The sequence below is a fragment of the Zingiber officinale genome, chromosome 2A (genome assembly GCF_018446385.1).
Source record: "Zingiber officinale cultivar Zhangliang chromosome 2A, Zo_v1.1, whole genome shotgun sequence".
In the NCBI taxonomy this organism is placed as follows: Eukaryota; Viridiplantae; Streptophyta; class Magnoliopsida; order Zingiberales; family Zingiberaceae; genus Zingiber; species Zingiber officinale.
Window position 1 is genome coordinate 56,474,434 of NC_055988.1, and position 16,407 is coordinate 56,490,840.

Genomic DNA, 16,407 nt, shown 5'->3' on the forward strand with positions numbered 1-16,407 from the left:
GGTCTTAGGTATTGTATACTACAACGATTTGAGGGATCATCGATATATGAGATATGACGACATGCAGAGTCCCGACCGATGCTAACATTGCGGATCCTTTGACCAAGACTTTGGCACAGGGAAAGCATGATAGTCACACTAGGTCAATGGGTATTCGATACCTCAGTGATTGGCACTAGTGCTAGTGTGAGATTGTTAGTATTAGCCCAAGTACCAATTATGAGATGATTGTAAAGGGCACATTTTGTATCATATATCACTATTAATAAAAGGCAAAGGTTTTTGTTATTATATTTATTTTAGTTCAGTGCCAATTGAATAAGTATAATAATGTCATTGGGTAGTACGTTCTTATCTACAGTATATCAATTAGTTGAATTGATAGTGAGATATTATAGAGAACACTACTCTTAACTATTCCTAGTCGAGCATTAATATATAAGGATAATATTAATGCATTAAGACTAGCATGTAGGTCAACAGATGATTTGATCTCACAAGTCATGGATATGAGATATCAGGTTAACACATGGGTATATATTAGAGAATATATGCTGAATGACCCGCCGTGAGAATGTTTCATGGATCGTCGTATGAGTGTCATAAATATTCTCATATGACTATTGGTATGAATAATCCTTAGTCTTGAAGTCACTACGGTTCCCTACATAAAGAGTTATATACTTTGGTATTGTCAAACGTCACCTGTAACAGGGTGAACTATAAAGTCAGTCACTGGGTATGCAATGAATTATGCAGAGGGATGTGAGTGATGTAGATGGAATCTATCCCTTTCATATGACGGAAGCGATATCTTTGGGCCCCTTGATTAGTAGGACACAAGAAAGCATGACCATGCGTAAATGAGTCAATATGAGATATTGAGCTTATTTGATAAGTGTGTCTACTTGGAGATCAAGAAACACAAAGATTGATAAGAGGATAACACGGTCTATGCCTCATTGATCAATCTAGATATCAAGGATAGAGGGACCAAGTCATACATGATGATAGCCATGGATAGGTTAGGTCGGATCTCGACTTTCTCGTCACTTGGGTAGCAATGATGCCTTGCTAGATGCCACTCATTGTTTATGTATCGCAAATGTTGATTTGGGTACATTGTCAACGTTATGAGAGCATATAGGGTCACACACAAAGAACAAGTTGATATGGAGATGGGTACATGTGATGAATCATTAGATTAAGTGTAATCCAAATTTGACTCATTGAGTTAGACTCAAAGGGATCCAATTGTTGGATTGAGTTGAATTGCATGGGAATCAATGGGTTAGACTCATTGGGTGAACTTGAGTTCACAAAGGAAGTTGAATGGTCAAAATTTAACCATTGGATTAAATGGTTGGTTTTGAGCCATTAGATTAGAAGATGAAAGGGTAGAGACTCTTGGTATGCCATGAGATGGTTATATAAATCATTTTGGAAGTGATTTTCATTAGATGTGAATGTGAAGAGACCCTTGGCATTCTTCTTCTTCCTTCTTCCTCCTCTTGGCCGAAATCACCATTATGGTTGCTAGCACAACCTTGTGATTTCTTCTCCATCTTGTTTTGTTTGTGAGACAAGCAAATACAAGGCTTGTTCGTGTGGATACCGTAGAGGCGCAGACGCTTGAACGCGTTGAGATTTACATCTAAAGAAAGGTTGTTGTCGGGATTGCGGAGGGCACGCAACAAAGGTATAATCCTATCATGTAGCTTAGTATAGATTATGAATAGAAAATGTTTCTTCTCTTCGCATGGATCTACTGGATAAGAGGATCTAGTAATTTTTCCACTATATTTCCACGTCTTTGGCCCGCTAGATCCCAACACATGCATGAGAGAGTCTCTCCTCATGTATTTGTTCACAACATTAATGTTTGTGAATCGATATAAAACACACTAATATGCCTTGAAACTCTCCATATAAAACTATTCGCAATGGAGTCTCTTTCTTCTCCACCTCTTTTTCATTCACAAAATCCAACAATCCTCCTCATGAATGGAAATAAGGTATATAATAGCATTCAATAGTTAAGTCTATTATAGGGTATATAGGTTTTACCCTTTAAACTTTCCCTGGTTAAAATTTGATTGTTTATTGGCTGACAACATGCACGATGTCCTTGAACTATTCTACAATCTTTTATAAGCATTGACATATTTCACTCAGGACTCTCCATGATGCAACTCAATTCTTATTAGTGTGTTCGTTATTGGTCATGAACACACCTAGTTCTATAAGAAGTTCTAAGAATTATGCTTCCAATTCTCTTTGTAGAGACTTCACTTCTTTTTCAAATTTGTTATCTCTTAAGGGTATTCAATATTACTCCACTGAATCATTAAAAGTTGTATGCTTAACCTTAATCCTTTCATTAGTAGTTCCCCCACTTAGTTAGTATAGTTAAGATGTCCCATTGAATCTAGTTGTTGGGATCTATAGTTTGCATAGGTTGGACCGAGCATGGTAACAGTAGCAACACATTCCATGCCTCCTCTCAAGCAGAAGAACCCCTGAGCCTCTCAGAATAAATGCCTCTCATTCCAATCGTTGTCGGTCCACCAGCACCACAATGATCCCTGTTAAAGAAGAGCTATTCATGAACTACGTATGGCACTCCAGCATTAGTATAGACATCTAGCCCATGAGGGATGGGTCGAGAGTGCCTATCCCTAGTACCAGCAGCACTGGCTCTAGTATTCAGTCCTCTGGAGAGTCTCTCTTCATTAACAGCATCATCGACGAGGAAGAGAGAGCTAGCCTCCCATCCTTCTGCATCCATCTCCTTGCTCAGATCTATAGACGCCTGAATCCCATACATACACTAGCAGTGACTAGATCCTTGCCTGAAACAGAGCTTCCCTGTGCAGCACCCTTTCCCCTCCAACATCAATGGCTGGCGACCAAGAGAATTTAGGGCTCGCATGGTCTGAAGACCCCTTTTCTTGCTCTAAATAGGTTGTCAGGTTTCAGATAATGACCCGAAACCCTACCTCTTGAATCCATAGCAACCGGTTTTGTTGTTTGAGGAGAGGGGGGAAATTTGAATTTTAAATTTTGAATTCATGGCTCATGGCCATCGTTCTCTACAATCCATCCAGGCTCCTCATCAGCTAGCATAGCCCACCATAGCCACCTAGGTCGACCCTCATCTAATGCTGGTTCCGCTAGTCCCAGCTCCGGCGAACCCATAAGTGTAGTCACAAAACCAGAGTTCTTCATTCACTGCTTGAACACCGCAACAGCATCATCACAAAATTTGCCTCCTCTCTCGCCAATGAGCACCACAGCAGACCCCTTATTGTCACTCATTCCAATTGTTGCAGGCCCCAGCACCACAATGATCCCAACTGGAGAGTGCTCTTCATCACCTATGCTCAACATCCTTGCTAACAGAAGGAGATCCTCTCCCATGAAACAGTTATGGTCATGCCAGTCGCAGCATAGACCTCACCATCACCAGATCTGTGATTCCATTTTGGGGAAGAGCTTTTCATTCAAACCATTCCGCACCCATAGCAACAACATCTTCAGCAGTAACATAATAGAGTTGGTCAGAGTCTTTGCTCAACCAAGGCAGCCCAGACTTCATTGTGAAGTTGGGAAACTTCACCAGAGTCTGCCTCTCTCCTTGCTCGGCAAGGTTGTGCTCCCACAACCTCTTCAGCTCCTCCATCGTTGCCGACAAGGAGTGTCCAACGAGTCTCCCCCGACGAGGGAGGGAGAATCCCCTCTCCCACCGGAGAATCTTCTTCCTCTAGTCGCTATCGGCCAGAGTTCATCAATGGGAGCTCTCTCCCCCCCTATTTCCATCACCTCCTCTAGAGTGAAGGAAGTGTTTCTTTCTCTAAATAGATGGTAAAGGAAGAATACTGATTGACAGTTAAGCACCTCAATATTCTTATTATCTCTTTCTAATATTCAATACTAAGATTACTTATGTATCTATTTAGTTTATTTACTACGTAGACTAAGTCTAGTAGTCTACAACTAATCAAATATATTAGATTTTTAATTATTTAAAAGTGTTCTATTTAAGAGATATTTTTTTTTCGATTTTTCAATAGATGTTAACTTGTATCTATCGAAAAGCACTATATCTAAAAGTACTTTTAATCATTTTATTTACTACTTAGACTAAGTCTAGTCGTGTCAACGTAGTATCACCCTTGATGAATTTCTCAAAAATCTTTTTCACATAATAAAATTAATTAAGAATAATTTTTTTGCTTTTCTAAGAATTTTTATTTTTATAATTATATCAACTAGGCTGATGTCTTTTATATCAATTTTTTAGTTCAACATATTTTTAGTGTATTTGATTTATCTTATCATTATTTATAATGATAAGTATATCATCTATATATAGACACAAGATGACGTAGTCATTCTCTATGAGTTTCATGTAGACACATTTATTACATTCATTAATTTTAAATTTATATTTCTTCATGACATTATCAAATTATTTATGTCATTACTTTGGGGCTTGTTTCTAGCCATATAACAACTTCACCAATCTATAAACCTTATTTTTTTTATCCTGGCATAGAAAAATGTTCAAGTTGTTTCATGTAGATTTCCTTTTCTAAATTCTTATTTACAAAGTTTATCTTTATATCCATCTGATGTATTTTTTAGATTTCATAGAATGGCGATACGTAACAATACTTTAATGAAAGTTATTCTTGATACTAGAAAATATGTATCAAAGTAATTAAGGTATTGTCATTATCGGTAATTTTTAATTACTAATCTGACCTTGTACTTATAAATTGTGCCATCTGATTTCATTTTCTTCTTGGAGATCCACTTGCAATCTAGTAATTTACTTCTTAAAGGAAGATCCAAAAATTCTCAAGTGTAATTTTGTAAGACAGTCTATCTCAAATGCAATTACTTGTTTCTATTGAGTTAGAAAGGCTTACTACTTCTGAGTAACTTTAGGACTCACTTTCCAACATAAAAGTGATACAATATGTTGCGTAAGATTTTTTTACCCAAGCTCTTCTACTTTGTCCGAGCTCAACCTCAATGGTTCATCATCTTCTTCCTCTTCTTGTATTTAATATGCCCATTTTGAAGAACTTGTTTTATCTCAAGTCATATATGGAAACACATGCTCAAAAAATTTAGAATTTCTTGATTATATTATCAAAATTCTTGAGTATATCTGGTATTTGTGACTCATACACAAAAAAAAAAAACAATACACATTGCTATTATGCGTATAGTCAATAAATATACAATCAATAATTTTTAGTTCTATCTTAATCCTTTTTAGATTATACATCAAAACATAGGCACGACACCCCACATTTATAAATATTTGTTGGATGATTGTCTTTCATTCCATAATTCATAAGAGCTCTTATCTATTTTCTTTTGGAGTATCTTATTTAAAAGATAATTAGTTGTTAACACATATTTCTCCACATGTACTATGGTAGTCCAAAGCTCAATAGAAGAGCATTGATCATCTCTTTTAGAGTGCAATTCTTTCACTTAACAATTTCATTTTGTTGAAGAGTATAAAGAGCTATTACTTCATGTCTAATCCTATAAAGCACATAACTCAGCTAACGTTGATACATATTCATCACTTCGGTTACTTTAAACCACCTTAATCTTTTTATTAAGTTAGTTTTTAATCTCATTCTTATAAAGAACAAATTTCTCTATAACTTCATCATTATTTTTGAGAATATACACATCATAGTATTTTGTGTTATCATTTAGAAAAGTGATAAAGTACTTATTCTCACCAAATGTCGGCATACCTTTTAGGTCACACACATCGGTGTGAATTAGGTCGAGTGGTTTGTTTCTTCTTTCAACATATTAAAATGATGACCTCTTCGTTTTTACTTCAACACAAATCTCACACTTATGTTTTGGGTCAAGATGGAATTTGGGTATACTTTGTATGTTAACCAATCTATGCAACACATTGTAGTTAATATATCTTAGTCTATCATACCACAAACACAAAGACTTAAGCATATGAACAGAAGAGTTTTCAATTTTATTAACTTTAGGCTTAATAGTCATCCATTGAGATTGAATAGTCTATCAGTTACATAACTCTTCCTTAAAATTACTTATTTTTATGGAGCTAGGAGCACAATATTGAACCCAAAGTTTTAATGTATGACTAAGGTTAAAACTAAGTTTGTTGAGATCTAATAAGTTAGTGTCAAGTGTATAGAAGCAGGTTACTTGGTAGTGATGAAGTCCTAGTTGAAAACTAGGCAATAAGTCCTAGTAAAGCTAGACAAGTAAGTCTTAGTTAGGAACCAGGCAATGACTAAATCATGGTGGATTTAGGTAACTGAAGTCTTGATTGGGAATTAGGTAGTAGCTAAGTCTTGATTGAGAACCAAGTAAGAAAGTCCTAGTTGGGAACTAGGTGGATCAAAGTCCAAATGAAGTTAGCTAGGAGTTGAAAGCTTGGCAGAAAAGTCCAAGTGGAGTTAGCGGGGAGATAAAGGCTTGGTAAATAAGTCCAAGTGGAATAAGCTAGGAATCTAGGTGTGTTAGCTAGGAACTGAATATATAGGCCCAAGATAAATGTGAGTAACTTAAAATATTATATCATACTTATTATATGTAACCATTGTAGGGAAGCGAAGTTCAACGATTCTAGGTGACCAAAGGGATTTCGGACGATTGGCTAGTGATAACTCTCGATGAGCAAAGTCGGAGATTCTAGGCAACTGTTGCTAAGCCGGAGCTACTGAAGCATACGAGCGACCGAAGCTGCTTCTAGGCAACTGATAGAAGATGTTATCCAGTGATCCGGGCGAGTTGGATCAAGATTATGATTGACCCTTCTTTAGGCAATTAGAGGGCCTTAGGTCAACGGAAAACATGGGTGGTGTTATTTATTGTATAGACGTTGCAGCCATGTCAACAGCCACTAGGTGCCGAGGAGCCTCAAGTCTACTAGAGAATGCCACGTCAGTAATAGGCAAAGGCTATATAAAGGGCCTTGAGGTAGAGCTTTTAGATCATCCCTTTCCATATTGTGCTACTGTACTTGTTCTCTCATGCTTTCTATACCGCGACATGCTGCAATCTCGTGCTTCAATTCTGATCGGCAGACCAAGTTGAATCATTCATTTTTCTTGTGTTACCATATCTATTTTATTTGTGCTTGGAAAGTAGAAATTAAGAAATAAGAACCATATTTTATTATTGTTACGTGTGTCTATCTCTACATTAATTGGTAAACTATTGAACAAGTTTTGCATATTTACATTGCTTTGGTGCTTCTAATTAAATCGGTGTTAGGTTAATATTTTAATTATTTTTTGTGCTAATTTTTTAATAGTTATTTCTAAAAATATTAGCTCATAAAATTCATAACGTATTCACCCTCCCCCTCTAGCCTCAAGTTTGATCCTATAATTTTTGGACAAAACAACTCTTTCCAACTAAAAAATAATACTGAAGTCATGCTTGCTTAATAGTGATCCAGATACTAGATTCTTCTGAATCTCTAGAACATACAACAAATTATTCAGAGTGAGCTACTTGCTCGAGATCATCTTCAACATGACTTTTTCTTGGCCCATTGTATCTGAGGTTGCTGAGTTCCCCATAAATAGCTTGTCCCCATCTTTGATTTCTTCAAAGTTGTGGAGCAACTACTTATTCAGCATATTTATTTGGTGTCATCGGTATGGATCCACCATTGTCACGGATTTAAACCCACCAAGTTCAATTCGAAGACCACGGTGTAAAGGTCATCAATTTCTAGTCCCTCATTCAAGTTGCCCTCCTACTTCTTTTTCGGCTTCTACACTCTGAAAATTTGTGATAGAATTAGTTATAGTTGAAGCACTTCCTACAGAACTTCTTCTTGCTTACACCTTCTCTGGATGCCATCTTGGAAGACTTGGGATTCTTCCATTTTGAGTTTTGATCATGATCGGCCACGTTGTCTTTTTACAAAAGTAAGAGAGAATATGTTTCTCTCTAAACTCTTATTGTCTTTTCCAATGCGATGTCTAACAATGAGTTCTTCCATTTCATCTTCTTTCACTTATGCTTCAAGTAGTTCTTGAAGTTCTTCCAACTGAGAGCTTCTTAATGATTCCTTTCATCTAGAAGGTTTCACTCAGCACCATGTTTTTTGAGTGAATTTCATGTAGAATTACCTGGAGCTCCTAGACTCGGCTAATCATTATCTTGAAGTCAACTATTTTGAAGTCCAAGAATTGACTCATAATGAATTGCTTGTCCCCCTCATCCTGCATCTTGAACTTCCTATTTAGGGATTCTCACAACTCCTTGGTCATTCTCTTCATACTATACATAGCATATAGTGAGTCGATAAGGCTATTGAGGATATAATTTTATTATAAGTATGAAATTCGAATGTACCGCATATGGTCTGGATATTAGTAATATCCTCAACATGCTTGTGAGCTTATTCCTTTATGTGTGTCAGTCTGGTCAAGTAAAAGAACATCTTCTGCTGTTACCTTTTAAAGTTTAACCCAATGAACTTCTCTCACTTTTTTCCATGATTGATTGAAATATTTCTAATTAGGATAGAGGTGACCTCTATGTAATGAGTATGTTGCACCTCAACACTTTCTATGGTCATCTCAAAAGAAAGTTTATTTCTAGTGATAAAGGGGAAATTGTTGAATTGAAAATAAAATTCAAATTCAACTTTTATATTTAGTAGCCTGAGAGGATAATCTTAAACTGCCAAGCATGAAAGAATGAGCTATTTGGATGGTTGTTGAGTCATGTGCGTATTTTATATAGAGTTTTTGATACATTTTTAGACAACTTTTGACCTATTTGCATGCATATGTTTCATGATATAATATCTTTATACTTCACTTTAATACATTTCTATTTCAGGATATTGCTCTTGTGTATTTTTTATGATAGGATATGAAAAGGAGTGAAAATAGAAATTAAAGACTAAGTTCGAAAACTCCTCACATGGGCACAAGTGCCCATGACAGCAGACATGTGCCATGTTTCATTCAGCAATCTTGCCATGGGTGCCTGTGTCATCTAACATGGGCCATGTTCTGATAGGCATACTCAACCAAAGGGCCTGTGCTAGTTGGCACAGATCGTGCTCAAGCAACTTAACTGGCCACAGGCGCTCGTGCCTCCCAACACAACCCATGTCGTGTTAGGATGTATACTAAAAGCCTAGCTTTTGGTATAAACATTTATATAGAAATAAGAATCACATTGGTCAAATGTCTACAGTTATGATAAATGTAGTTGCTCAATTAATTTATATTGTAGATAACATGGTGTGTGGTGTCACACACAGAAGATCATGTTATCAGTTCCTTATAAATTATAAACAGTAGCTCACGACCAAGATGGAAAGGAACAAACCATTGGAAGGTCGTAGTGTAATTAGGTGTTAGTTTATCTTAACTATATAATTACACTAGTACACTTAGAGTGTATTCAGTAGGACCATTTGAGGTCGTTCCTTTTATACTGACTTTATGAAGGAACAAAGAACTCAGTTATTATGGAAGTGTGTGCTCTTAATCCAAATATAATAACAAGCACATATATTTGATATTTATTTCTTTAATTTATCAATGGGTGAGATTTAGTTCGATAAATCAATAAGCTCGATAAGTTGGGAAATGATATCACTTATAGTGTGTGTTGTTGATTATAGAAGGAAACTGTGTCCTAGTGATCTAGGTTGAGAATGTCCCCAAGAGGAGCTCATAAGGATTGTCATGTTAAACCCTGCAGGTGGACTTAGTCCGACATGACGATGAAGTTGAGTGGTACTACTCTTGGAGCTAGATATTAATTAAGTGAGTTGTCAGTAACTTATTTAATTAGTGGACATTTGTTATCTTATACACAGGGAGACTAACACACTCATAATAAGAAGGAGCCCAAAATGTAATTTGGGATTGGTGCGGTAGTTCAATAATAGTTCTCTAGTGGAATGAATTATTATTGATAAAATTAAGTTGTGTGTTCGGGGCGAACACGGGATGCTTAATTTTATCGGGAGACCAAAACCAATTCCTCCTCTCGGTCCCTATCGTAGCCTCTTAATTATAGAGTACTATACCCACCTATACCCACCTTCTTACCCATCTCATAGGGGCCGGCCAAGCTAGCTTGGAGACCAAGCTAGGGCCGGCCAAAGTTTGGTTCATGGGTGCTTCAAGGTGGTCGGCCCTAGCTTGGGTTCAAGCTTAGTGTGGCCGGCCCAAATTAAAATAAAAGGATTTTTATTTTTTAAAATTTTTCTTATGTGGATAACATGATTTAAAAGAGAGTTTAAAAATTTAAATCTTTCCTTTTATAAGATTCTACAAAAGATTAAGAGAAGAGTTAAATCTCTTTCCTTATTTGTAGATTAAAAGGTTGATTTTAATTTTCGTGAAAACTTTCCTTTTAACCATGTTCATGATTTAAAAGAAAGTTTAAAAAATTAATAATTCTCTTTTATTAGTTTCTACAAAAGATTAAGAAAAGATTTGATATCTTTCCTTATTTGTAGATTGAAAGGAGATTTTAATTTTTAGAGATAACTTTCCGGAAATTATCCACATGTTTAAAGAAAGATTTAATTTATAAAATTTATTTTTAACCAATCATGAAGGGATAAAAATTATTGGAGAAATTTTTTTATAAAATTTCCGGAAGCAAATAAGGAAGTTTTAATTTGTGTTTAAAATTTTTATTTGCTTGAAGATTTGGTGTGGCCGGCCATTATAGTAATGAGAAGAAAAATTATTTTTAATTAAATAAATTTTTCCTTTTCATGGCAAAAGAATTAAGGAAGTTTTTATTAAAATTTTCTTATTTGCCAAGACCAAAGATTATAAAAGAGGAGGTAGAGGAGCCTTCATGGGTGAACAACCTCTATTCTTTTCCTCCCTCTCTTCCATGGATTTGGTGGCCGGCCCTATTTCTCTCCTCTCCTCTTGTTGGCCGAAACCTATCTTCTTGGTGGAGCTCTTGTTTGTGGCCAGATCAAGGAAGGAGAAGAAGAAGAGAAAGCAAGCCTCGTCTCTAGCATCCCTTGGAGCATTGGTGGTGGCTGAAATTCTTCATCCTTGAAGAAATTTATTGTGGCCGAAATCTAGAAGAAAGAAGGAAGGTGGAAAGGTGGTTATCATCTCGGAAGATCGTTGCCCACACAACGTCCGAGGTTAGAAGAGGAATACGGTAGAAGATCAAGAGGTCTTTGTCTTCAAAAGAAAGGTATAACTAGTAATGTTTTTCCGCATCATGCTAGTTTTATTTCTTTGTAAAAATACCAAATACAAGAGGCATGCGATTCTAGTATTTCAAATTTATTTTCGATGTTGTGTTCTTTTATTTTTCTTTTTCCTTGTGATTTGATTATTTTTTTTGGTTGACCTAAAGTTATTTAAGGAAATTAAATATTAGCTTTCCTTAAAAGGCTTTGTCTAGTCGATGGTGGTTGCTCCCATATCAAAGAAGGCCATGTGCCTCGCCACGTCAGTACTGTAAGCTAATTTTGGAAATTAATATTTAATAGAATTAATAACCTAGGTGATTTGGATCGAAAGTGTTAAGTTCCGTAGGAGATCCAAGTCTAAACCTAAAAGAACAAATAAATTAAACTTTGGATCAAACGTGTTAAGTTCCGCAGGCGATCCAAGTTTAATTTAAAAGAACATATGGTAGCTAGGAAAAGGTTCAGATCTTTGTACAAAATTTTTATACATTGGAACCATTAGATTTTCCGAGTAGCAACCAACATGTCGGGCAATCGCTCCTTGGCCTATATAACCCTATCATGACTCTTTAACTAGGGATCTCAACCTGGTGCTATCCAAGGGCCCCAAGGAAGCTTCAAGAGGTGATCTAGAACTAATCCAATGCCATCTATGCGAGGAAGGAGGATCTTGAGCATCTTGGAGGAGGATTCATTACATTAAGCCTAAGCTATTTTCTTCTTTCTTTGAATTTTTGAACTTGTTTCAATTTGTAATCAATCTGAACATGTTTTGTGGATGTAAACCCATCTTCATGGGGCAAACTCTTGATTCTATGATTAAGGATTAGCCCTTTATGATGTAAGCACTATTTTGAATGATATATGCATGTCTGATCATTCTATTTCTATAATGTGTTGATTAGTGGTCTAGATATACTATGTAAATGCAATCTCGATGTCAAAAGTATGAGATTCATATCTCACAAGGATTCGGGTATGAACTGAGAGGAGAACCTAATCCTTTGATCCGTAGACAACCGAGACGTGGGCAGTCAACAATGAGAGTAGATCGATATGCCATGAGGAACCCTAGGTTGAGATAGAGTTTAATGGATTAATCATAATTCATCGACACATAATAAGAGAGTGGTCATTTAGGGGTTGTGAGATCTCGTGACAAGATCCCCTTAGGAAATGATCTCTAATTTTAACCGTTCTAAAAGTAAGCGATAATTGGAATTGATAAGTCTGTGGAGTTCCAAAAGATTATATTAGATACAAAGGTTTGTCTACCTACATGAATCACTATTGAGAATAGGAATTTAAACAAAGGTCAAGTGTTTACTAACAATGTGGTGAAACTAAAATTCTAGAATTACTTTCATTGACTACCTTCTGTTGCTTTTCTTTTGCCTTTCTACTTCCTTCTTAACCTAGCATTCTCTCCCTTTTACTCTCTTCTCTTCACCATTTCTCATTTTCAACACTCTACATCCATGAGTCTCTATGGATTCGATCTTTTATTACTTAACAACACAACCATGCACTTACAGTTTGCACATAAAAGTTTTTGGCATCATTGTCAAAGACTGGTTTTGATTGATATTAGCTAAAATTTAGATTGGTTTGATTAGACTATTTCTTTTTATAGTTTTGTATTTTTTTTCATTTGTTTTTAAGTCTATTTCTCTTCTTTTGAGGAAAATTTGAATTAAATTTGAAATATGTTGGTGATTAAGTGTAAGCTATGAGGGTGATAAATGATACTACACTTCACAAATATTTTTCTACACCCCTATCTCAGGCCTTAAGATTTTGCATTGTGAGGCCCTTGATTGAAGTTAGTGATTTTGAACTAAATCCAGGACTAATTCTTATCATTCAACAATAGAAATTTGGAGGAACACTTACAAAAGATCCATAGTGGCATTTGAATCATTTTTTAACATGTTGTAACACAATAAAGAGGCATGGGGTTTCTGAAGATGCAATCAGATTAATAGGATTCAATTTCTCTTTAACAAACAAGGCTAGTGATTGGTTATACTCGCTCCTACTAGAAAGTATCAAGATTTAGGGATAGATGGAGAAGTATTTTCTTAATAAATATTTCCATCCAACTAAGACAACAAAATTGAGTGGCCAAATCATAAATTTCTAACAAACAGAAAGAGAATCATTGTTTGTAGCATGGAAAAGACTAAAAGGGTTACTGGTACAATGTCGTCATCATGGTTTTGAAGAGTGATTCATAATTCATCTATTTTATATGCGGATTTCTAAAACCGCTAGGATTTCATTAGTTTGGCGGCAGGAGGTTCTTTGATGAAGAAAAATATGGAGGAAGCCTATTCACTTATTGAAGAAGTGACATTAAATCTAAGCTTAAGAGGGGAAGAGATAAGAGAAAGCCCCTCTCATGGCAGTGCACAAACTATTGAGATTACCGCATGATGTGTAGCTAGCCATGCATAAGGGAACCCCAGAAGAAGATTTGAAGAGAATAAAGCAAAATGTTGAGGTTATGGATCAGAGTGATAATGGGGTGGAGCATTAGTTAGACTACTCAAATCAATATCACCCTATACATGAGAATATGTTAGGCAAGTCAGATCACAAGAAGAGCAAGGCTTTGAAACTTGGGGAAGAATTTCATACCAAGGTAATCTCACATAAAAGAAATTCGTAATTGCCAAGTTATGGAAAATTCTTGAAAGATACGCTATCTTTGAAAGGAAGTTTGAGGAACAAAGTATGTGGCACTATCTAAATAATACAACGCTCTAATACAGGATAACCTACCTCCCAAACTAAAAGATCCTGAGAGTTTTTAATACCATGCACTATTGGTGACATCAATATCGATAGAGTTATTTGTGATTTGGGATATAGTGTGAGCCTCATGCCGCATGCATTGTTTAGAATAATTGGACTGAATGAATTGAAACCTAAAATGTTTGCTTATAATTGGTGGATCACTCAATTTACTATCCCTTGGGTATAATAGATGATGTACTAGTAAAGATTGAAGGGTACATGATACTGGCAGATTTTATGATATTGGACATGGAAGAAGACATGCAGATTCCCCTTGTATTAGGGAGACCCTTTCTAGCCAAAACTAGGGCCATTATTGATGTTAAGAACCATCAACTCTCATTAATGATAGGTGGAGATAAAATTGAGTTTGATTTATCTAGAGCTATTCGGCTACCTTCTGAAGTGGATACTTGTTGTAGAGTAGAGGATTATATACAGTTGTTCAAGAAAAGATCAATGAGGAATTATATGGAGAATAAGGAGACCTTAACTTATTACATGGCATGGATAGAAATCCAAATCTATTCATGGTGGAAGAGAATCTTGAGAGTTCTGAATCAAGGAACAATGGAGAAACAAAGGCGAAAATCCCTCACATTGAGCTGAAATCACTTCCTTCAACCCTTAGATATTAATTTCTAGGACCAGGATCCACTTATCCCATGACCATAAATGCTAATTTTAATAAGACATAAACTAAGAGGTTATTGGAGTAGCTCAGACTACACAGGAACGTTCTAGGATACACCATTGAAGACATAAAAGACATAAATCCATCTTATTGAATGCATAGAATTTTGCTTGAAAATAATTTCAAATCTTAAGTAGAACATCAGAGATGGTTGAACCCAAATATGAAAGAAGTGGTTTGAAAAGAGGTATTGAAGTTGTTGGATGCAGGAGTGATCTATCTAATTTCATATAGTGAATGGATAAGTGTAGTTCACGTCGTCCCAAAAAAAGGTGGGATAATAGTGGTTACAATAGAAATGACGAGTTGATTCTGGCTAGAACATTTACAAGGTGGCAAATGTGCATTGATTATAGAAAGTTGAATAAGGAAACTAGAAAAGATCATTTTTCTTTATCCTTTATTGATCAAATGTTAGAATGATTGGCCAAACATTCACATTACTACTATCTAGATGGATATTTGGGATTATATCAAATTCTAATTCACCCAAGTGACCAAGAGAAGACTACATTCACTTGCCCATATGGGACATTTACTTATAGAAGGATGTCCTTTAGTCTTTGCAATGCTCCAACTAGTTTCTAACAATATATGATGGCTATTTTCTCAAACATCATTGAGGACATAATAGAAGTTTTTATGGATGATTTTTCTGTATATGGTATCAATTTTGATTCATATTTGGCAAATCTTTCTAAAGTATTATAGAGATGTGAAGATGTTAACTTTGTCTTAAATTGGGAGAAATGTCATTTTATGTTCATAGAATGGATAATTTTGGGACACATGATTTTTGAGAGGAGCATTAAGGTCGACAAAGCAAAAGTCGAAGTTATAGAGAAGTTACCTCCCCCAATAAATGTGAAAGGAGTATAGAGTTTCATTGGGCATGCTAGATTTTATCGATGATTTATAAAGGACTTCTCTAAGATTTCAAAGTCGTTGACCAATTTTCTTGTAACACCCACAGAATTATAAGATAAGTATATGGGTGTTATTTGCTTTAGAGCATAAAAGTAAGAAGAATCAAAAGAAAAAGAAATAAGAGAAATAAAAAGAAGAGGTGAAGGTTTGAACCTTGAACCTCTCACAAAGAATAGAAATAAAATTATGTATGATAACCACTAGGATAATGAACAACATATGAATGGAAAATGATGGGAATTGTAGTTAAAAGTGAGGATATAATTAAGTGAGGGAACAAGAGAAAATCAAGTAGCTTTCTTCCTCTTGTTTACCTCTTGGTTAAGGAAAAGGAGTAAGCAAAAGACAAGTTGTCTTTTCCATTTCTTCTCCTTGTTTTCGTGGTGATTAAGAGGGTGAGGATGAGAAGAATTAAGGGAGATGAATGAGGACATATTCTCATTAGAAAAGTATATACATGAATTAAGGAGAAACGGAAGCAAAGTTCATATTTGTTTCTTCCACCCACTTAGCATAAAAAGGAAAGAAAGAAAAGGGTTTCATTTTCTTTCTTCTTCCTCACCATTGCCGAAACTAGAGTCCTTCTTCCTCATCACCACAAGCCAAGTTTAGGTTTTCTCCCTAAGAGAAAACTAAATTACAAGAAGGAGCCTTCAAGGTGTACCCTTCCAAGCAAGAGAAACCAAAAGGAGTAGCTCTCTTCTTCCTCTTCACCAAGGGTACCATTTCCTTAAGGATTTACAAGTGATCA

The 16,407-nt window shown here is 35.6% G+C and overlaps 1 protein-coding gene and 1 non-coding gene across 2 annotated transcripts in view; both read right to left on the reverse strand.

The window, feature by feature from the left end:
- The window catches only part of LOC122041129 (gibberellin 2-beta-dioxygenase 8-like), a 133,927-nt gene that overhangs the window by 25,405 nt on the left and 92,115 nt on the right, over nucleotides 1-16,407 (reverse strand). The window lies entirely within an intron of this gene.
- LOC122044756 lies at nucleotides 13,350-13,456 on the reverse strand. Its single transcript, XR_006129765.1, has one exon. It is a non-coding gene; the product is annotated as a small nucleolar RNA R71 (small nucleolar RNA).